General features: G+C 26.2%; 1 non-coding gene across 1 annotated transcript; it reads left to right on the forward strand.

The window, feature by feature from the left end:
• Window positions 1–6958: 6958 nt before the first annotated feature.
• Trnal-caa lies at window positions 6959–7082 on the forward strand. The gene is made up of 2 exons: window positions 6959–6996; window positions 7037–7082. It is a non-coding gene; the product is annotated as a tRNA-Leu (tRNA).
• Window positions 7083–9275: the final 2193 nt, after the last annotated feature.

Raw genomic sequence — 9275 nt, forward strand, 5'->3', positions numbered from 1 at the left:
GTTGATTTTACCTTCATCATGGATAACATGGATATGTATATAGTATAAAATTATATACAATCCATGGAGACTTTAATCACAACTATGTTAAATGGAGTAATGATAAATATCATATAAATTGTTGTCCATCGCGAAAATGTGTTCCAAATAAATTTACATTCAACAATTTTTATTAGCTAAATATAAATCAGCTTAACAGAATCCCCAATTACTTTTGATCCTTTATTAAGCTTGTGTTTTCCAATAGCAATATTTAATGTTTGTATTGAAAAAATATAATGATGTCCTTAATTTGAAATTATGATCACTACAAAATTGTTGTTCTACTTTTGACTATGTATATTTTAATTTCTTCGTGTAAGAAAAATTTATTTTTTTTTTTGTAGTTTTTAATAAATACATTTTTCATACAGACTAAGAAAACTAAATGGTAATGTGTAAAATCAATTTCTCAAAGTTTCAATTAGACAACATTTCCTATTAGGAATTTCCTACAATTGTGATGATCAAAACAATCTTCCTGACTGAAATCATGTTAACAAGTGCAAAAAAAAAATAAATAAAACTATTGCGTAACAAAATAATAGACGTTGCCAAGTGCAAATTGGTTGAAACACTAACTAGGCTAAAATTTTGTTTAGATTTAATAAATGTTAAGCGTATGGTTAAATCAAAATTTTCATTATAGGCTGTTCGGGTTACATTTTTTACTCTCCATATCAATGAATATGGGAGGAAGTAATTGAATTTATTCGATGGAACTAAAAAAAAGTTATTTTATCTAAATAATGACTGATTTTTTAGAAGAAAGATATAAAGCATCGACCCTGAATTAAAAATAACCAAAAATTATCACCAAAATTTTTCCAAAATATAAATAATTTGGGAACATACTGAAATATTAGTATACATTATGATCGGACTGGGCAATCGAATGATTTAAATAGATCAAGCTAAAGATTGGGCTAATATTATTAATACAGATGATCGGGAAGTCGCATAAGATTAGTTACTTTCTAATTTAAAAAATATAATGAAGAACTTCACCTTATATAAAATGTTGATATATTATTAGAAATTGAACAGATATGGAATTATTTATATATAAGATGAATAACATTTATTTAAATATATGATGGTGAGCAATTTTCGAGGTGGTAGTACTGAGGCCATGTTGTTCACTTTCCAGTCGACATTTGTTAAATGCATATTATGTATACTTAACATTTATTCTACGTAGATGATACCAAATCACAACAAAAATAATAAATTTGAGATTGTATGAGTAATAGCAAAATATAAAATGCTTTAAGGTAAGTGCTGTTATATTTTTGTGGTGTTATATAATAAACAAATTTCGTAGCCATGTTTGTTATATATTGTTTTTTATTTTCACTACAATAAATTATTATTATTTTTTTTTTTAATCATGATAGATTATTTAGGCTTTTTGCTGTTATGAAAAACTATAAATTGCAAACTATGAAATTAATAATTGAAATAATTGAATCAATAATTTGTAAGCTCATTTTATACATATATTGTTCAAGATTTTAGTTATATTTTAATTTTAATCAAAATAAACCTTGTAAAAAATCTTTAGTTATAATTTTAAAATACTGTTAAATATTATGCACTATTAGGGATTATTTATTTTTTTAGACTGATAGACATACATATAGTTAATTTTAATTTTAACTCTGCATTTAAAATTCACTTAAATCCTAATGACAACTCTTTCTTCTTTTTACCAAGATATATTAATTTCGTAAATTTATTAAACTGAATTCTATACTTTATAGTTTATGAAGTTGTACAATGCTTTACATTTTGATTAATATTTTTTTCTTCTTTGTATTAAAATACACGGAACTTTTGTAAAAATATAATCACAAAAATTGTCAACTTCCTGACCCGGAGCCCGTATATATTCTACTGGATCGCATCCATGTCGGTTTCTCCTTCGTTAATTTGATTGTTTTTGCCAATTGGTTGCTCAATTTGTTTGTCGTCACATTTAAATAATGGTATTGTTGTTTTGCGATTCGCGGCTTTTCCCTTACTATTATTTTTGTAAATTGTGCATGGCTTTTTCTATGTTGCTATTATTAGGTTGTTTTGCAATTTTTTCGAGGTTGATTTTAAATTAAGGCCCGGTGTACACGTTCATTTTTACCGCAACTACTGCGTCGTCACAGTGATTGAATATACACAAATATCTTTTTGTTACTTTAAACGCACGTCAAACGATCAGTGGTCATGTGTCATGTAATTGCAGTTGCCAGTCAATCACCAACGATGGGATTTTATTATAAAAAAAAAAACGATATTTACATACTTGATATATAAAAAAATATGTATCAGTATGCAACAGGTATTACTGGATACACCCGTATACAGATTTTAGATTATTAAGAAGTGAATTTTTATATTACTTTTAGTAAAGTATAGCAAAGCCAAATAAGTTGAACCTGGAAAATATTAATCCAGGAACTTCATTTTTTGTTTTGATCGTGGTAGTTCTCATCAGCGATTTTCCATATTTTATGATATTTTTTTTTACCTCACCTATGAATACGAGTTGTAGTTCGATGTCAACGTCGTTAATTTCTAATATTTTGTGATGAAAAATCGGACATGTGCATCAATCGATCAACAACAATGTACTACGAACCGGATTTGCGTGAGCGGTGATTCTGTGGTGACGTTATTATATGCGGTAGACAATTCACGCAAGATGGACGCAAGGCGACGCAGCGGCGTTGCAAGGTGTGTGTACTGACCAATTTGATCACATGTCATCTTTGCCGTACTTACGACAACTCAACGGCGCCGCTGCGGCAAAAATTGGACGTGCACCGGGTCTAAGTTTACTAAATTTGTGGTTTAGATTGTTTCGTATACATGATGTTGATTTCTGTAGTTTGGGGAAGAGCATCAATTACATTTGCAAACATATGAATAAAAACTTATCGGTTACTACTCCTCGGTTGAATAACAATGGCGAAATAACGTTCTATCAACTTGCCTGGTACATCAGCTCCAATGAAGCTGTCTGGTGTATCTTTAGTCCCTGTTATGTATGTATACATGGATGTATGGTGGGATGGACCTTGGACTAGTCCTTGAGTCTTTGACCTATTTAATTTTTTAATAGATTAATGTTGAGATAGACCTCTATTATTTAAACTATGTTGTATGTGTGCGTATCGAAAGAATAGTTATTTATTGGTTTTTACATGTTAATAGTGTACATCATTACAATTTATTTTGGACATTATATATAATAGAATAATGCACATCATTACAATATACTCAACGAGGTCGTAATTATGATTACGCATCACATACAGTAGGATAGTATATTATTATTTGTTTTCTTAAGATAGTAAAATACCGTTACATACAGAACATAAAAAATAAAATTAATGATTACATCTGAAAATCGTTTACATCTTTACTTAGAGAAAATTTGGTAAAGTAAAAAAATAATAGTTTCAGTGAAAGAGATATATATTTTTTTTAATTTGATGAGTTGACATAGAATTAAGATTCTTTCAAAAAGTAATTTACTTTCATTCAAAAAAATATTGATTGAAATATTGTTTTCTATAATATTTTTATGATATTGAAATATACATATTATAGACGGCGCATTGCATAGGCAATTCAGGGGCTTCGTTGATTTTTCTTTTACGATATTCTGTATTATACATTAATAAATATTCTATATTAACAAACAATTTTGTAGATTAACAAGTTATTAATAAATTAATAACATCGTTATTCAATATTTATTATATACAACTTACAGAGCTAATACAGTATAATTATATTATACATAATATTCGAATATTTAAAATTAAAATGCAAATAACATGTACAATTATTCAGTATGCCAACATAAAAATATCATACCTCTCCTTTACTGATAAGTTCGATGAAGGAATAACCGAGGAAAAAGTAGATGAGATACTTTTCGCATGCGATTCCAAACATGTTAGCGAATTCACATTTTACTATACGTATTTTAGCAACCGACTCCCGAGCTAGTGATAGCATTAGTTCATCATTGCGTCTAAGTGGGTATATCTATTTATTTATTCCATGGTTTTTAGTATCTGCCTCGGCAAGTTCGAGCCCGTATCGTTGACGTTAATTTCGATAACGTAATAAATACAAAACAATATAAGTCTTTTATGATTCGTTTTAGAAGGTGAAAAATTACGACGAGGAGAATATACCAATAGCTCAGACGAATCGATAATTTATAATGAGTTAAAATTAGCCCAAAAACATATTGACAACTTTATTACCCAAAAGAAAACTATAAGTAATTATTATAATTAATAAATAATACTAAAGAATGTTTTTTCCACTTAGAATATACAACCAATTTTATTGTGAATTATAATTCGAATTAAAAGACTTTTTTTAAAGGACTTTCAACCGTTAATTTAAACATATTTAAAATAGTAAATATGACCAATCATTAAATTAATTTATTATACTTAAGAAAATAGTTATTGTTTGACTATATTTTTGTTTTCATACCTTGCAATAATAAAATGTTCAGTTTTCAAATGCTATTAGTATTATCGTTAAAACCAATTAGTTTTCTATTATCTTAAAGGGCAAACGATCGTTTATCATTATAAGTTTGATGGTTGTTCACCAGATTTTTTTTCTTTTTATTTGTTTTGTATTATTTTAAAAATTTGGTATTATTTTCATTTCTTAGGCTACTTTGTTATACTATACACCCATTTCAGGGGGCCCTTAAAAAATCCGAGCCTCAGTTCTTAAAATCCGAACACCTCCTCTTTCATTTTTTGAGTTTTGTTGGAAAGATTGGTGATGTACTAATAATATGTACGTGAAATGTATACATCTATGTCTGTTTATAGTATTTATTAGTGGAATACTATTTAGGATTTTGTTTTTGCTTACTGTCTATCAATTTGATCGCTTATTGATTAAAAATAATATTGTTTAATAATATTATTTAGTTATAATTAGTGCGTGGATTTTTATGTTATTACATAATTTTATTGAATATGAATTTCTCAATTCCGATTAAAAATAAGTACGTTTCAAAAACACCCTAAATATTATGAGACCTTTTAAATTTTATATATTTTTACATATTTTGATGTAAATACATATTTTTAAATATTTCATAAATATTTACATATTTTGTAAATATTTCACATTTTTATACCATTTCAATACAGTTTTTATTTAATTTACAATTATTATATTGGAACTAAATGAAAGAAAATATTTCAAATCTTGATTCAGATACTACAATTGCTATTACTTCTGATATTATATAAAATAATAATTTGCAAAATAATTTAGCATATATTTCCACAATTTTTTTTCTCGGTTAAAATAATAAAAAAATTGAAATATTAAATCTAACAATAATTGAGAATTTCGTGATAGTGGAAAATGCAAAAATTCAGTGAAATTAAGTTTAAGGAGAATCCGGATTTATTATAAAAATTAATTAAGCTACGTACTGGATAATGTTAGTTTACAAAAAAAATTAAAATATAAGAGAAAAACTTATTAATAAAAATGAAAATATGCCAAATTATATTGAAGTAACACCATTCAAAATATGTGATACGAGATATGCCCCATTAACCTCGGTCGACGTTGAATGCATCCTCAGCCGCTATGAGTTGACATTGAAATCAAACCGCCGTACATTAAAATTTGAAAATCTTTAAATGTACGTCATATCCAATTGTTTGAAGAAGACAACAATGAAGATGATCAAATTAATAATTAATAATTAATAATAAAACAATAATGTAGAATACCGAATTTTTTGTTAAATATTTTACGTTTTTTAATACATATTTTAGCAAAAATAAGAACATAAATATTTATATTTTATTACTTTTTTATTACATAAAAATCCGCGCCCTAGTTATAAAATAGAAAATTTTTAATTATCGCGTCAACCTAACATAAGGTGATTGATATTCCGTACGGGTCTTGTACTTTGGTATAGGTATATACATATATTTACATCTTATATTATTTCCACCTTTATTATCATATATGTATTGTATATTTATAAAATATATTAATGAATACAAAAGTTGGTTTGAATTTATTTCATACCTATATAAAATAAAGTATCTAGTATTAGATATATTATTATATTATTAAGTAAATTAAGTATAATAATAAGAGACCTAACATTTGATCTTATTATTATATTTTTTTTTTCTGTTAAAATGTACACTTTTATAATAAAATTAAAACATTTTGTGTCGATTAAATGAACAGTGTATAGAAGGGTTTTTTTCCTATCTTAGGTTTACCCAATGAATTACCTTGGGATGATTGATTTTAGTAATCTCAAGTTATAGATTGAAAGTATGCCGGTGAACAGTTGAGTAACTGGGAAAAAATCCAGGAGGGGCAATATAATATATTTATTATTACCAAAACCCTGACACCCCTCCCCCTCACCCTCACCAGTTAAAAAATATTTTAATTGTATGTATTTCATACACTATATCTAATTATTTGATTTTGCATAAGTCTTTTAACTCATTTTATGGTTTAGATAAACATAAATTGTAGGTAGCAGGTACTAGGTACCCATAAGAGTTCATTAATAATAGGTACTATTTGTAATGTTGGATTATCTTGAGGGGCAAAATTATACCTGTCTCTCAAAAAATTGTCCGAGAGGGCACTCGCCCCCCCCCCACAATTACGCCACTGCCTGTGAATGTATGAATGTGTGTATCAGGTAATAAAAAAAATTTTTTATCAAATAAAATTTTTATTATAATTTATAAAAAAAATTATTTTTACCAATAATTAAAAACTTATAATAGGTAGCTAAGGCTTTTATTTGAATTATTATAATTTAGAAAAAAAAAGTTGTATAATCTTGTTAAATAACTACAAATTTTCCCCTTGTACGCATGTCAGGATGGCCGAGCGGTCTAAGGCGCCAGACTCAAGGTATAACCTTGTTCATCATTGCGATGAGCCATGTTGAGCGTTCTGGTCCTCATCTGAGGGCGTGGGTTCGAATCCCACTTCTGACAAATTTTTGGCATTTTTTTTTACAATATTTTTTAATTTATTTTTAAGTTATAATTGTATATTTTATTTTACTATTAAAAAAACTATTTTATTATATATATAAAATATATAAATTTAATATTTAACCATTTTCACTATTTAATATTTTAGTATAAATTGCAATAATTTTTAGTTTTGTCTAATTGTTTTTGTTGTAATCCTTAATAATTAATTGTTGTTTTTATAAACAACCAGAACACATAACATTCATAAATAACATTATATTTAATAAATAATGGAAGATAATATAATAATCATATAATTGCAGTTTTGATAAATCTGGTGAAAATATAAATAAATTACAAAAAAATATTTTGTAAAAATGTTCAGTTTGAAGTTGTGGCAACAACATATTTAAATTATAAATGGATACAAAAATTAATAAATTTAATTATATATTATATAAATATTTATTATTTAGCAGAGCGTAGTTTTAACCCAGTGAGCTAGGGATCGGCATCTAGTCGTGACCATCTCTACTTAGCCATTTTGGAGTGGACCCATTTCAGTGTGTATTAAATTTTTGTAGACCTATATTCTTAAAATTCAATTTTTATGATACATGTGCTGTATAGTATATAATTCTAAGTGTGTTATAAAAGATTCCAAACTAGTTTTACCTATATTGCAACAAGGTTGTAAATATATTAATTATAAAACTATTTAAGTTTTAAATTGATAAACGTAAGATTATAAATTTTTATTACGTGATATATTTAATATCTTTTTCATAAGTTTGGTACAATTATGGCTAATATTTATTAGTAATCATTAATTTTATCATAATTTATAGACGCAATATATTGTGTTTAAATTATATTTTCGAGTGTATAATATTTTACTTATAAGTAAAATTAAATACAAACTGAATGTATGACAACAGACAAGTCTATTAGAACTATTGATCGCATTTAAAATTTGTAGTTGTAATGAGTTCTGATCATGATTATAATACACAGTGGCGTGCGCAGGAATTTTGTATGGGGAGGGGTATGTCATAAATAAAAATTTATTATTATCAATATTTATTCTTTGTTATTGTACAAAAAAAAAAAAAAACCAATAAATGCGGAAATTCATCCTTCTGGTTTTTACATTAAATTCATCAATTATTTGTTCTGTAGATAATGATAAATACTATTTATTAAATAGATTATAGATAACCATACATGCATGTTCATTAACGCCAATCCATTTAACGGTTACTGCCCCGTCGTATTTCTTAAATACGTTGTTAAACGTTTAAGACTAAAAAAAAAAAAAAGACTATGGGGGATATATCCCACATCATCCCTCCTGCGCACGCTACTGATAATACACATACACTCAATTAAAAGCACTCTATTAGGAAATCTTGATATTAAACTAATATAGTTATAATAAATTTAGCATGTAGCATATAATATATACGTCTAAATATGATTAATTGTTATATTAGATTTATAGTATTATGAAATTTGTATAAATATAAGTATATGTGTTTTCACCCTTTGTTGAACTTGTAGCCGCTCGCGCAGTGGAAGCGTGCTGTGCTCATAACCCAGAGATTAGTGGATCAAAAACTACACTCTGCTGTTATATAAGCAATTTGTTTATGCATGATTATTGTTTTTTACCCTTTTGGCACTTATATAGAAACAATGTGTAATACATTATTATTGATTTTTATTTTAGAATTTTCTTGATGCAAGGAACATTGATTTAACAGTGATGTTTTTTCTTTGAATTATCTTAATTATTTTTTGAGAAAATGTATTAATTCACCGTCAATTTTATAAAATCTTATATCAGATTACAAATATAATACATTTTATTGGTAAACCAAAATCTAATATGAATTGTTGTATAATAACTAATCCTACTTATTTTATATAGGTATGAATAATAATATAGTAACGGTGATGATGAGGGAGATAGATCCCCCCATGACCTTTTTTTAAATAGGTATTTATATTTCATCCATATCATACATAATATAATATAGGTATTCATCTATTTTCTATTTAAAAAAATAAATTTACTGTACTTATTAGTTATTATACAGTCTCTAGACTGGAATAAAATTAACAGTTCAGAAATTAAACACTAAAATATTAATTGAAACAAATTTTTTAGGTTTTTTTCATTTCTTTTATAGATAAATTATAAGAATGTAT

Source organism: Sipha flava, unplaced genomic scaffold, assembly GCF_003268045.1.
Source record: "Sipha flava isolate LNK unplaced genomic scaffold, YSA_version1 1_pilon_pilon, whole genome shotgun sequence".
NCBI classification, from domain to species: Eukaryota; Metazoa; Arthropoda; class Insecta; order Hemiptera; family Aphididae; genus Sipha; species Sipha flava.